The sequence below is a fragment of the Anomalospiza imberbis genome, chromosome 3, assembly GCF_031753505.1.
Source record: "Anomalospiza imberbis isolate Cuckoo-Finch-1a 21T00152 chromosome 3, ASM3175350v1, whole genome shotgun sequence".
NCBI lineage: Eukaryota > Metazoa > Chordata > Aves > Passeriformes > Viduidae > Anomalospiza > Anomalospiza imberbis.
Window position 1 is genome coordinate 16,282,530 of NC_089683.1, and position 15,085 is coordinate 16,297,614.

Below are 15,085 nucleotides of genomic sequence, written 5' to 3' on the forward strand. Positions count from 1 at the left end.
TGAATTAAGTGAAAAAAGGGGCTATTTGTGTGACTGGAGCTACAGGTTATCTTAGTCCATTATTGTACCAATATTAGGTGAATAAGATTACTCATATAATAACAAAAACAGGTTTTTCTTTTACTAGGGAGCACGCATTTTTCACATTTTTCCAGAAAAGCTCCCAAGATCTTCCATCCTGTATTTGGTATGTGCACATTTGTAAATCAGACATGAGTATTAGTTTTGTTAGAATCATCTAAGTAAAACTGAAGTACCACAGTCATGAAGCAAGTTTGAATTCCCCTTTTTATTTAATATAATCCTTGTTTTGGGATTCAGACCAATACTGTGATTTCATAACATCCCCTACCCTCTGTATTCTGTTTTGTAATTGAATGAAAAGTGATGACAGAAAATCTTCCTAATGTGATCACATTCTTATATGTAACTGTAAAAAGAAAAATCCAAATCTTGCTGCTTCAAATTAGAGGAGTAAGTCCACTGCATTTGGTAAGAGATTTACACTGCCAGAGCAAGCATGACTTGATCCTGTGTGTGGTGCAAGCTCATTTTTTTCCTGTCTGTTAAATGTGTAGTCTTACTTCAGCGCATGTTCCTTGGGCAGAATTTAGCTCAATTTTCTTAACTTGCAGTGCTGGACCGAATTCGGCTGTGCTGCAATTCCACTGACCTCTCTGGAGTTACTAAATAATTGGATTTGACCTAATACACTCTTCACTGAGTGCCATCTTGCTTTCAGGGAGTTTAATACCATAAAATTTTCTATTTCTGCACTCAAACATGAGCATCTTTTTTTTTTTTTTAATTCCTGCTAGAGGGAGTAAACAAATTGCTGCCGCAAATAGTGCCAAGTAACTAAAGGATATCCACAATTGCCTTGAAACCTCACTTTGTTAGTTGAAATCAATAGTAAAATTCCTAGTGACATTAAGATGGCTGGAATTTCCCACTCTTGCACATGATTGTTTTTATAGTCAGCTGTCCTTCCATAAAAGTGGGGTTCAGATCACAACAGGGTGATATCCTGAAGGGTTCAGTTTGTTTCCATTGACAGTAACCTTAGGTGATTAACTCCAAAATAGTTACAAATAAAGAAAAAAAGCCCAAATAAAGTTCCTTTCCACTACCTCTAGTGGTGCCTTTGGAATTCAAAAGCTGGGAGTCCAGATCTTCAGCGTGCCTTGAACCAGCAGCATCTGATATGGGAAGGTGGATGAAGCTGGGCTGTGCAAACTGCCTTAAACTGAGTATTTTGGCCTGAGCTCATCTCTCACAATTTCACATGGTGAATCTTGGCAATAGAATACAAGGATGCACAAGCCTTTTTCTGTGAAGTTCTTGGTCTTGATGATGTCTTAATATGGTAACAAGAATGTATGTGGTAAGATTTACTATGTGTAGGCAACACTGGGGTTACATAAAATACTCACATGCAAAGTTTTTGTTTGTGTGTATTTGCAGATCTGGAATTTCAAGCAACAAATTCACACTTTCAAGTTAGTAAACTTGAGTCTGTGTTTTCTGAGAAGTAATTGGCCTAGGAAGACATTATATTGAATAGTATTTTAAGGGTCTAATTTGAAATTTATTTCTATATTGCAAAATCAAAAATGTATTTAATATATCATATGAGTTACAGTTAATTGATCTAATCAGTTATTATAAAGATTTGCAATGCTGGGCCTAATTCTGTACTTTCCTAAATCTTGTGTCTGACTTCAACTATACAAGATGCGTGTAAGGCATTATTTCCTTTTTACAAGCATCAGTGTTCATACCTGGAGAAGAACCTGGAGATTAAGGCCCTGACACTAATGTGCCTTCCATATGACACAGTACAGACTGTGTGCCCACAGTAGCCACCAGTGCAGACGGAGAGCAGCACTCTGGCAGGAAGGAGCTGTCAGTCCTCTGGACCTGGTAGCCATGCTGGATACATTTCAGGAGGGTGCTCAGCCTGATGCTAGTCTAGTCCTATGGAGTGAATGTCAGCAATCTCAGTGAGTAAAATAGGGATCTCAGGAACATTTCTTTCTCTTAGCTCTGAGGCCACTCTGCAGTGTGAGCCCAAGTGCAGTAAATGGGGATGATTGGTAGGTTTGACTCAAAAGAGTCCCTGTGATCCGAGCTAAAGCAATAGTACAGATGCACCCACATGGAGAGATTTCTGTCTCTCTGTGTTAAGTGACTGCTTTTAAATCTTAATTTGCTTTTCTTGAGACTTTGTATTTAATTCTTGTGCCATCACTAACCTGTTCAGGAAGAGACAGTGCAGGTGTGTGGTTCCTGAGAGCATCGATCAAAGGTTTCTGCCTCTCTGGCCTTGTTGTAGAAATGTATCAGCACAAGCAGATTAACAGTGATGATATGAAATGCAGCTGTGTGATCTGAATGTCCTTATTGAGTAGGCTTTGATTAGCCAGTCAGCAAAGTAGTGTATTTTAAATAATTTTTTTCTCCTTGTGATGTGTATTGGTATGCCTTGGTTCACTGAACACATGCCTGAACACATCACCCTTGAATATCACAAATACACATACTCTGCTCGTGTTGCACTGATGTTTGTGGTACTATATAGATGCAAACCAGGAAGAACCACAAGGTGGAAAATAAATTTGAAACTGTCTCACTGAGGAGTGGTACTACAACTGAAAAAAAAATCCAGTACAAAAACTAGATCCAAACATATTGCTGATTATTCCTCTGCAATTTGCCTTTAAAACTTCTGATGGTCTTTAAACTGTTGTACTAATGTTTCAAAAGAAATGTAATTTTACAGAGTGACTTGTCTGGGAATAGAATGAAATGGAACATCTGTCCTTCTGAACTGTTGGAATTGCTTGGCTGAAGCAAATGCAAGATGAAAAAAACAGAGATAAAAAGACAGTTGAAAAAAAATATGACTTGTTAATCTTTTCTCTAAAACACATACTAAACTGTTCAAGTTAAATTTACTCATACTATTTCCTGCTATTTTATACTACTACATCTTCCCACATAACAACTGAGTTAAAAAAGGAAAAAAGCAAAACTGGTTTCATTACTAAGATAACAGCATATGCTAGGACAATTGAAAAAGTTTTATGCATTTTTCTGATCACAGAAATACAGTTTTGTTTTCTAAAATGATGTGTATGAAAACATTTACTGATCTCGATTCTTGATCCATATTGTCAGCATCTCAGCTAATTATTATGATGATCCTTATTTTGTTCTAAGCTGACATTCTAGAAAACATACTGGAGTAAATAACCATTAAGTCTTCCATGCCAGAAAGCACTTAAAGCTAGTAAAAAAGGTAACATTGTCTTTTTAAAATGTTTTCAGCAGTCAGTAATCTATTTTCATGGTGTTCTGTAAACCCTATTATCAAGGCTGCAGATTCCTACACATGACCGGTCTTCAGTAGTGAACAAAAATGGCATCTAAATCCCAAGTGACACTCTTAAGTACTTGGCAGCAGAAGGGCTCTTCTGAGGAAGATTAAGTTAATGGAAGCATTTGGGTAACATCTGCATGACTCTTCGTCCTGGTATGGCCAACTCACACTGCTGCAACACGTGACAGAGGATTTCTTCGATTATCACTTAAGAACAAAACTGGCTGAGGTTCCTTTCCAGGCATCCGTCAGGCTGTGATGTACATCTTGGAGTGTACATGTGGTGCAAACGGGCACAGTTAGAAAGAGTGGCCTGCATGGCCTTTGAAGAGGACTTAATAAAAGTCAGATTACTCATTTAATGAAAAGTAAAAGAAATTGGGGGAAGATTTGTTGTTGTAGCTGCTGTTTATTTGTCTTATTTACAGGAAGATGTACTGTCTTTTCCAATTGAGGGCTGCTGCAGCCACACAGAGCCTTGTTAATACAGGCGATTAATTCACTTGCCCTTCACCTCGGTTGACCTGGGTTTAAATCTGTTATTTTGTTACAAGTTAGAGGAGTTTATTAGCCTTTCTTTAGCCCCTAGCTGGTGCCTTTTCACCTCGTAAAACCACTTCACAATTTGGCATGAGTGCTGTATTCTGGTGTGAAAAGACCCAGGTTTGCAGCAGCAGGGAACAGGCAAGTCCTGGCTGAGGGACATCTGGGAAGGGGCATGGGGGACTTTGTCCAGGGACTGGCTGTGTTGGACTGGTGTTGCTTGGTTTTTCAGACTCCTGTTTGAAATCAGGGAGATCCTTCTCGTCTGCATGTTGCAACATTGGTTTCCATGCCTAGGCTGATCAGAAGTTACTGGGTTTCATTTTTCATAGGACTGGTATTAACAAAAGAAGGATGGGGGAACCTGAAGGAGTCAATTATATTAGTGCTAAGGGACACTATTTATATTTGCTTTGAGATTTGCTGACAGTAAGGACAAGAGTGCAATAGAAATCTTAAATTCTTTGCAAAGATTTTTATTTTCTACTGGGTGTTCCCACTCTTTCAAGCCTCCTTTCCTCCTTTCCTTTCCTTGCCATTATCAAGAGATGATTTTCATTAACAGCTACAGGGGGAACATACAGACCAGTGTAAGCACCACAGAAGTGCCTCTTCCACTCTACTTCAAGATCTGGCTAATTGGTAAATCATTTTGAATTATATTCCAAGATTTGGATGAAAAGGTGAAAAATCACTGCAAGTTTGAAATGAGATCCATTCTGAGAAAAGAAGCTCAATTTTTTTTTTCCATAGAAAAAAAGTGTTTTAGAGGAAATTGGCATTTTCCAGAAGAAAGCTTTGGAAACTGAGCTTGAAATTTGTGTATATCACCATAACACTCAGCATTTTGGGCAGTTATACAGAAAAATAAAATTTGAAGAACATAAACCTGACTGAAATTTAAAAAGATAAAAAACACTTTCAGAGTTTCACAGGAAAGAAATAAAAATCAAGGAAAAAAAATGCTGTGGCCAAAATTTGCTATCATGTTAACATTCAGGTCTGAGCACTAGAGAAGGGAAATTGAGATCTATCTGCTGAAATTTACTGTCTTTTTCCTTAGCTTTAAATTCTAACATTACCATAAGGGAAGTCAACTAGTTGTTAATGATTTCCAGAATGTATTCTTTTCCTCCAAGGTATGTGTTCCTAGAATTTCCCCAGATTTTGTTTAGGTAAAGGAGTAGTTTTTCACTGCAATTACTTTTTTCTTTAATCTCTTTCAAAGGAAAGGCACTGGCATGCAAAGATTGGTTTTGCCTGCAGATTTCATCTTTGATTGACATTTTGTGTTTTAGGATGTGGTAGACATCCACTGTAGATCAGCACACTGGTTTCAGATGTGCTTTCCTTTTTGTTGCTGGTTACCAACACTTTTTTTTTTTTTTTTTTTTTGTAAGGCCATTGCCCTCAAAGCCATGTGGAAAGAGACAGCGAGAATCTGCTTCAGGGTAATGTCAGCCAGATTAAAGTAAAGAGCTTTTCTTGTGTTAAATTAACTTGCTAGCATTTGTGATAGGAATGAAGAGGAGCTCTGCAGTGTGGGCACTCCTGGCAAAGGGATGGCAGCAACCAACTGAAGGGGGACCCTCTAACAGCAGTTTCTTAAACAAGCAATTGACCAGTACTTAAAAAATTTTTCAGTGGTTATACCTAGAAGTTGCTTCTACTAGTGACACTGTTTAATGTGTTGTCAAATTGCAGTGCTTCCTTGGGTGGTAGGGCTCAGGATACATCACAGGGCCCTGGGTTTTCCAATTAGACATGCAGTGAACTAAGGAGTTTACATTTCTTGAGAATGAACAGATGAATAGGTGAGTCTTCTTATGAACCAGTCTGGTAAAAAAAAAAAAAAACAAACCCAAACCACCCAGACTGTATTAATAGCGGATTTTATTTTGTGAACTTCACCAAACTTCTGATCCTATTTATCTACCCACAGAAAGACAAGAATACTCTGTCGTTAACCAGAGCCTGCTCATCACATTCCCAGCAGTCTCAACATGGAAGCAAAGCATCTTATCTGGGAAAATGTGGTGAGGATAGAGGTATGAAAAAATTCATGGGGCTTGTTGTGAAGCTGGGCTCTCTCTCAGTTGCAGCCACAATCTCAGTCCCTGCTCATAATCTGCACCTCTGAAGGGTGAAGTTTGAAATCTCAGATGAGATTCTAGGCCTTTAGTTTGGTGACTGAAATGTAGTCTTGTAAGCCCCAAATGTCAATGCCTGGCAGTACTGTCTGTTGGCATTGGCCTGAAACCTTGCAGATTAGCTTAAGATGATTGTTGTAATATAAAAATGCTGAAGACTTCTCATTAGCTAAAGGATGTTAATTTAAAAAACAACACCAACCTCATTAATCTGTCAAAAACACATTAAAACTGGTGCTTTTCAGTTTCTGGTGGAATATGTTTCTTGGGCCAGATCCTCAGGTGCTGCAGACAGTTGTGCTGAAGTCAAGCAAGCAATGGTAGTTTACAACTGCCAAAACTTTGGGTGCCTGCAGGTGTGTACATATGTATGTGGCCTGGATATTTACTGTGGGGCTGGACTGCATGCAGGGGATCTTTTGGTAGTGTGCCAAATGGAGAAAGAAAATTCTCTTTCCAGGGAGTGCTGTCAAAATCCTGCTTTTGTACTTTGAATCATCAGGGCTCTAGCTTTCAGGATTGCAATTGTTTAAAGAAATCATAAATATTTTTGATAGTTTGTTAAATGCAGTCTGCTTTAATTACCAAACCTAGCTTGAGTATTGCACACTGGGGGGTAATGATAATATTGATTTACCTATGTATAGGGTGTAGTATATCAGTGTTATCAGGCATGACTTTATTTTAGTAGCAACTTCACAATACAAATCTAATCTGATAGTTTTATATGGTCTCTGGCTCTGGATGTTGAAAATAGGTTGCAGCTTGTGTTATAATGGTTTTATTTCACACAGCACATGGCTTTTCAAAAGCATTTGAGGGGTAACCTTTGCTCAGGATTTTGTTCTTACCCACAAATGGCCATTTTAATGATGACTCCCAAGAAACGGAAATGTTTCAGAAACCTGTTACCCTAACTTTCATATTCTTGTTTGAAAGTCAGCCTTTTAAAGGCAGTGAACTGTGTCGCAATGTCTGAAGGATTCTGGAGAGAAACTTGCTTCCGAACAGGATTCAGAGTGGCTTAGGAGAAGAAAATATCTTTGTTGAGAAGAGACCCTGCTGTAACTAATTTCTTGCTGCTCCTAATATACCCTCAAGGAAGACAAAGCTTTTGCTACAAGCCTGTCAGCAGAAAGTAGATCCACAGGGAACTCAGTTACATGGTACAGTCTGGGGCCCAGTTTAACTTTGCTTCATCTTTCTAGCAATCCCAGAACTCTTCAAAAATGTGGGTGGAGATCTATTACACATGCTTACTATGTTTACTCGCCATGAAAAACAGTATGAACAGCCAACATAGGCTCCAGGTGGTGGATCAGCATTAATCATAACAGACTCAGGGGCAGAGGACTGGCAAGATACCATGGGAAGTGGTTGTACATCCATGCCCTTGAACTCCATTTCCTCCCATGGGGGATAGGGATATGGAGGTAAGCACCAGTGCCTCCATCTTCTGTTTCCACCTCTCATAAACCGTGGTGTGCTGTATGTCCGTGTCCTTTTGTCTGCAGGAAACAGGTGCATGACATCACCATCAGGTACAGTAGACTTCAAAATCTGGGGTTTTGACAGCTTTCACAAAAAAATAATAAAGATTGAAGTCTGTCCTTCATATTCAGTTGGGTTTAATAGGAACAACTTTTAGCAGTATTGCATGATTGTCAGAACACTTGGCTAAAAACCTATGTAACTGAGCCAGAATGCTCCATCTTTTCTTCTCTTTCCTCTCCTCCCCTCTCATCTATTGCATATATATTTCTGCTCATCTGAACCTGGAAGGGAAACACTATGGATATGGAAGAGAAGCAGGAGTGTTCAATGTGTTTGCAGCATGCTCAGAGCAGGCCTGTTATGTGAGATACAAGTGGTGAACCAACTAGCAGCAGAAGTCTGGGCTTGTGGTTGGTCTTGCGGCCGAACTCTTTAGCTGGCGGAGCAGCTGCAGAGGCAGCCAGGGCTGAGCTGGCTGTGAGGAGATGGGGAAGTAGATGGGCTCTGGTCAGTGCCCATCCCTCCCCCTTCCCTCAGTGCAGAGTTGTGTAGGGAGCTCTTTTGCTCAGAGGATGTTAGGACACAAGTGATGCCTCCCCTGAACCACAGAGAGGAACAGCTACCAGAGTTGCTGAAATAGGGACTGTTAGATGCTATGAGAGCTTGCTGCACTTCTGGAGCATGTTCTGCACCCCATCCTCTTTCGCTGAAGCTCTGTCTCTCTCTTCTGCATCTTACCACTCCCTGCAGTCCTTTCACTTCATTTTTGCTCCTTGTCTGTTCTGGTTTATCTTCGTCTCTCCTGACCTATTTCTCCTTTAATCTTTACTCATCAGTCACTTGTTTCTTTTAGTTCCACATACCCCACTTTATCTAAAGCCTGCACAGTACCTGGCTGTGGTACTGCCTTTCTTCCAGCCTTTCCTCCATTTTTTGCTTTGGCTGTGAGACCTCCTGGCAGGGCCTACCTGCAGCTCTGTGTGCACAGAGCCTGGTGAGAGTGAAGGCACTACACTTGCAGTAGTTCTTAAGCACTGATGTGGTAAGCAGAATTAACAGCAATTTGAATGGATGAAACTGCCAGTGTGAGCACAGATTTACAATGCAGCTGTGGGAAAGTTAAGTCTCCTGGTGTCTGATCACTATCTGTAAAATAATATTTTCTTCTACTCTTTAAATAAGAATACATGGTTAAAACTAAATTGTATTTTTAAATCTCTTTTACCGTGAATAATCTTCTGCATGATTAGCAAGAAAAATTAGGTATGCAGTTTTGATTACTAAAATTTAGGCTTACCTATCTGCTTCTCAAAAACTACATGATTCTGCCATGTGATGTATTGATTTGTCACTCATGCATCCACATGAGCACATAAACACATTCCCTTTTCACTTCTGTTGCTGCTTCTCCTTTGGAAGATACCACTGGAAAATTGCAAGAAATAGGCATCTGAGAAAAAACTGTTGCAAGATTAATATCCTCCCACCAACTTGTATATTTTGTACCTGTGCAGGGAGGGAAAGAATAGCGATGGCAACACATGGATATGCACATGTTCACATAACTAGCACAATGGTAAACCAAAAACAAAGCAATGGTCAGAGCTGGTTGCTATTATATGAGCCCACTCATACAATAATACAGTGTTCCAGCTGTGGAGAAGTGCAATGAGACTACTGCAGTGTATGATATAATCATACTTGCATAGCTCAAGGAAATATGTCTTATTAATTATGGATCGCAAATGTATTATGCGATCCTCTGATTAGAAGCAGTATTGAAATATAACACATTTCAACAGAACTGTGCTAATATGTATGGTTGACTGGAAGACCTTTTGTGGCCAAATTAATTTTGCAATTTATTAAGTTAATATACCCAACACAGCAAAGCTCATGCATCACAAATCGCAGTTCTTCAGGATATTTTTACAACAATGTTATATATTTTAGTTATTTTCAGTGCTTAATGACTTCCCAGTTATTCCCAGTAGCATCTGTTTTAAGAAAATCAGTGAAAGCTTATTTATAGGGGCTGAAAGGGGTCAAGCACGTGGGAATGTTTGGCATAGATGAAGTTAGGGGTCCCTTTCTTCTCTCACCTGCACATTGGCTGCTTGCCACTGCTGTCTAACTCAGCCTATTGTCTCTTCTCAGAAGTACTGGAAAAGCCCCTGAAACCAGCACTGTGGCTTAATTAGGGACTATTTAAAAGAAAGCCATTCTTGTTTTTATTACATGGTGTGCAGAAGAGTGTGACTTGTTCTATGCTCTTGTTGCTAAATGCTTGATAGTGGCCAAATAACAGATGAAAAGATGTTTTCTCTGTAAAGCAGGGATTACAAATCTGGAAATAAGGTCATCTTAAAGTAAAAGCAAAGATCTTTAGTGTATGACAGCAGATAAATGAGACAGATAAGGTTACAGATGACACAGCTTTCAAATATCAAATTGTCAAGCAGATGTTAGTATAGAACATGCTTGCTGCTAAGAGAAAAAAATGCCTTACAAACAAGCAACTTGGCAAACAAAAAAGTCTCCTCAGCATTGTGATATGACTGTCTCATGCTGGTGAAGGGTCTAGTGAACAAGTCCTATGAGGACTAGCTGGGGGAACTGGGGTTGTTTAGTCTGGAGAAAAGGAGGCTCAGGGGAGATCTTATCACATGCTACAAATATCTGAAAGGAGGTTGTATTGAGGTGGGAGCTGTTCTCTTCTCCCAACTAACAAGTGATAGGACATGACGAAATGGCCTCAAGTTGTACCAGGGGATGTTTAGATTGACTGTTAGGAAAAATTTCCTCATCAAATAGATTGTTAAGCATTGAAACAGGCTACCCAGAGAAGTGGTTGAGTGACCATCCCTGGTGGTATTTAAAAGATGTGTAAATGTGGCACTTAGGGGCATGGTTTAGTGGTGGACTTGGTAGTGTTAGGTTTATGGTTAAGTTTGGTGATAAAGGTATTTTCCAACCTAAGTGATTCTCTAATTCTGTGTAGTTCCCCTTTCTTGGCCTGATGGATCCGAAATCCTCCACCTCAAGATTATCAGGAGAGCATCTGGATTTCCTTTGAAATCAGCACATGGGAACTTTTTTTTTTTTTTTTTTTTTTTGCCCAGCAGTGCAGCATTTCACCCCCCCCCCCTCCCCAACAATCCTGGCAGTCCTGGATTTTGCATCTCTTGCTATTCCAGGCAGCCCAGGCATACACACTTTGCATGTGTGCCAAAGCCAATAGTTTTTGCTGTTTCCAGCATGTTGGTGGTTGACTTCATTTTCTCTCTGCTTAACACTTCACTGGTATTTGGCATTGAGGGCTTGTTGTACAAAGTGTATCTCCTAGCACAGAGCAGGTAGCATGGGCTGTTTAACCTGTCCTTCCTCATGAGGGACAGACATCTCTTTTCTGGACAAGAATTCTCACCCTCTTCTGCTTTAACCAAGGCATCTGTGCTGATATATTACTCCACCTTGCACCCACAGGGAAGTTGGTTCTTCCCTTGCCATTGGGCTTAGCTTGGTGGTCGGTTGCCTTGTGGCTAGTCCTGAAGTCTAGCTATCTTGACAAAAACCAAATGCATGTGTAAAATAGAAAGCAAAACATGCATGCCCACATTAATAATTTCAAACATGAGGCTTAGATAAGTCCTAAACCAAGTTAGGTCCAATCCTGGTCAAATTGTTAGGAGACCATACACAATCTATTCATGTTGCTGCCTGTGTGGGTGCACTTCTTTCTTCTCCAAGAGGCCATCCAATTGGCTCTCTCAGATAGTCTGGGGCTGCTGAGCCTCTTTTGTAAAGATCAGAATCACAGAGTGGGTTGCATTGGAAGGGATCACAGTGCGTCATCAGGTCCAACCTCCCTGCTAAATCTTGTGCCACCCTAGAGCACATGGCACAGAATTGCATCCAGACAGTTCTTGCATATCTCCAGTGAGGGAGACTCCATAACCTCTCTGGACAACCTGTTCCAGTGCTCAGTCACCCGCACACTAAAGAAATTCTTCCTCATATTGAGGGGGAATTTCCTGTATATCTGTTTCTGCCCATTGCCTCTTGTTCTACTGCTGAGAAGAGCCTGGTCCATCCTCTTGGCACCTGCATCCCAGGAGGCCAGCCCCAGCCTGTGCTGGTGCCTGGGGTTATTCCCCCACAGGTGCAGGACTCTGCTCTGGCCTTTGTTGAATTTCAGACAATTCTTCCCTGCCCATGTCTCCAACCTGCTGAGCTCCTTCTGAAGGGCTGCATGGCCCCCTGGGGCATTGGCTCCTCCCAGCTTTGTGTCATCAGGGAACTTGCTGAGGAGGCTTCTGCCCCTTCATCCAAGTCATTGATGAATAAGTCAAACAGTACTGGGTGCAGAACTAAACTCTGTCAGATACCACTAGTCTCAGAAGACTTGAGAGAGATCTGTAAGACTAGGAACAGTTCTAAATGAAGTATATGAGTGTGCTTGTGAGAGAGCTTAGGCATGCTATGCAGTCTGAACCTCAGCAGATTTTGGGGGGCACTGCAGAGAAACTGGGATTTCCAAATTAAACCCAAGTCCAGCACAGCTCTACTTTTCCCAGATTAACATGCTGCAGCTCTCACCTTCTTTCTTGTTAGTACAACTGTTTATATTTAGGGGTGTATGAAGGGGAACAGCCAGTATCTTGTTTTACTGTAGTGTGAGGAAAATCTATTTAAGTGTCTGAGGAAGGAACTGCTGGCTGCAGGTGTTCATGAGAGATGTGTTCCTCTTCACCCCTGCGCCCCTGGAGGGGAATTCAGCAAAAAGGACCTGCATGGGGAGCACAGTCCCTGACTTCCCCAAAACTATATAAACACAACACAGACGCTGGTGGGCTCCGGTGTGCTGAGAGTCTGTCCCCCGGGTAGAAAAGAGAAGAGGCTTAGATGATGCGTTTATATATGTTAACCTGTGAAATTTTCACCCTTTTTCTTCATACATAGTTTGTGCTGGATGTTTGTGGTTCACATATAAGGATTCTTTCAATTTCTGACTTGTTTACTGAAAATTTCAAGACAATGAGCAGCAAATAGGTGAATAATGAATGAATAACAGTAGTAGATAGTAGTCCAGCATGCTTATCACCTACAGACTGTTGGCATCCTGCTGGCTGTAATTTGTCCACTTAAACTCTGACCTGGTAAAACCCTTGAACACATTTAGAAGTGTATGAATAATTCACTAAAAATACTTTTTGTTGCTTTCTTGAAATTAGACATGTCACTAATTCCCTGTGCAGATGATGTGTTTACTCTCATGCTTATGAGCAATGCATCAGGCATCGCTCTCACATACTCACAGAAATGCTTTATCGCTGGTGAAATATGTCACCTTCTTCCTTCAGCTGAATGTTTAATTCCTCTTGCTCACAGATCTAATACCACAGTGAATTAAATGTATTGATGAATCAGGACTGAAATCTACAGTGAATATGATTGCTTAAAAATAATTCCATCAGACGTAGTTTGAAGATGTCATTTTCTGTGGGCACGTATGCTCAATGTATATAAAGCACACGTATATAAAGCAGCGTGTGGGAATGCGATGCTATTTAAACTCGTAAATGGAGAGCAGAATTTTATTGGTCACAGTAAATATTTGTTCAAGGAAAAGGAGTGTAGGTGAGAACAATCCATATGAAAAGAAAGCAGGTTAATACCCAGAACACTGAAAATATTGTTCAAGGACAGTTTATCCTTGTGGAAAATATGACCCCCCGTAAAGCTGCTGAGTCTGTTTGCAGATCTTTTCAAAATAGAGTCCTTGCATTTGCCATTTTAGTTTGTTTTGGCTGTTGGTGTCCAAACTACATTCCTAGCAAATTGCATGAAGTGCTTATTCCATTATTTCAATTGTTATGTTTCTCAATAGAATGTGGTTATCTTTAGCTAGTGTCATGCTTTAGTACATTAGCACTAAAATGCACTGATGATATTGCAAAGAGAGTGTGAGGCAGCTGACATTGAACTGCTACCTTGTACTTTGTCTCTGAAGATTCCTAAACCAGAGGTTGCTTTCAGCTTAAAATGAAGAAAGAATATTTGCATTTCTTCATAACCTGGTCTCCTCTTGTGAAACTGTGACCTGTGCCAGTTCATATATGTTCTGCTCAAACTCTGTCCAGGTGCTGGGATGTGCTTGACTGGTCCTAACTGGTTTTTGGATGAGAAGCGCTCTAATCTGCTCTGCATTTTTATTTCGCATGGCTTCAGTTTTCACATAATGAGCCAGTTTTATCTGTCATGTGCACAGTTCTGCTTTCTTCACGTCCCAGTTCATAATTTTGTTACATGCCTTTTGTCCATAGAAAATAAAGGAATCACGGAACTGAAATTGAATTAGACTCAAAACGTGCTTGAGTTTCCTGTTTTTCTTGTATTAAAATACTTTTTCTATTGAGATCCATCATGCAGCAGTTTCCTAACCACAACCACAGGGACTGCGAGAGCACACTGAGTTTTGCCACACAGCACAGGGAAAGGGGCAGATCTGGAAGTGGGCTGGGGATGTGCTGGGCAGAGCAGTGCGGGAGGGACTCCGTCCTACTGCACTGGCAGCTGCCCTGCTGCTGCTGGACAAACGAGTTATTTTTGTCCTGGACACTGGCAATGACTAGGTTTGTGGTTCACCCCTTGTCCAAGTCAGATGTCATCCTTCTCTTTCATCCTCCTTCCCTGCTGTTTTTTCTGCTGGCCATTCTTTTCTCCCATCTCATCTTTTTTTTTTCTATCCTGCTCCACTCTTTCTTTCATTCTGTCTTCATTTTTTCTCCTTTGTTAGCCAAACAGACCTATTGAAATATAAAGCCTGGCCTCTCCTAAATGGGGAGGATGTCCTTTTTCTTTTTAAATTATGCACCTGCCTAGATGTTTTCACGGTGTAATTGCTATAGTCACTGTTGGGAAACAGATCGCCCCTTTAAGACAACCACTAAAAGCCTTTTGATTTAAAATGATGTTTTCAGCTTTATGGCCTTTCTGTGCTTCTGGTAGTATCTTTCTGTAAAGCTTAAGTGGAGAAACAAAAGAAAGCAACACAAGACCTGCCTCCAGCAATATTTCCACAGCCCTGTTACTGGAGAGGGCTGCTCACACTGAGGTCACTGCTAGTAGAGCTCATCACTGAGTACAAAATATATTCAAAAGTTACTTTATTATAAGATTAACAGCTCTATCATGGAAACTAGCAACATTCCTGGGCTTGTGAGAATCAATTCTACTGCATTCCAACCCAAGATGTCCTTCTGACACATTTTTTTTCTGTGGAAACACTCATAAATTTGACCATGGCACTTGGAGATGAGTTAGACCCTTTTGATTACAGCCCTTTTGAATCCACCCTCTCTCCTTCCTTTGTTCTAAGAAGGAGGTACTCTGTCTCTTGAGTCTCACATCCCTGAGTAAACTAAAGAATATTTTAGATATCTTGCTATTTGTTTTGGATTAAGTGGTGCTGTTTAGGGACAAATGTTCTTTTTGGTGTGAATGGGAGGAGTGG

The 15,085-nt window shown here is 40.5% G+C and overlaps 1 long non-coding RNA gene across 1 annotated transcript; it reads right to left on the reverse strand.

Moving 5' to 3' along the window:
* Positions 1-4,380: 4,380 nt before the first annotated feature.
* Positions 4,381-10,669, reverse strand: LOC137470324 (uncharacterized). The gene is made up of 2 exons (XR_010997001.1): positions 8,867-10,669; positions 4,381-5,761 (listed from the first exon to the last, which is right to left on the reverse strand). It is a non-coding gene; the product is annotated as an uncharacterized lncRNA (long non-coding RNA).
* Between the last annotated feature and the right edge of the window lie 4,416 nt (positions 10,670-15,085).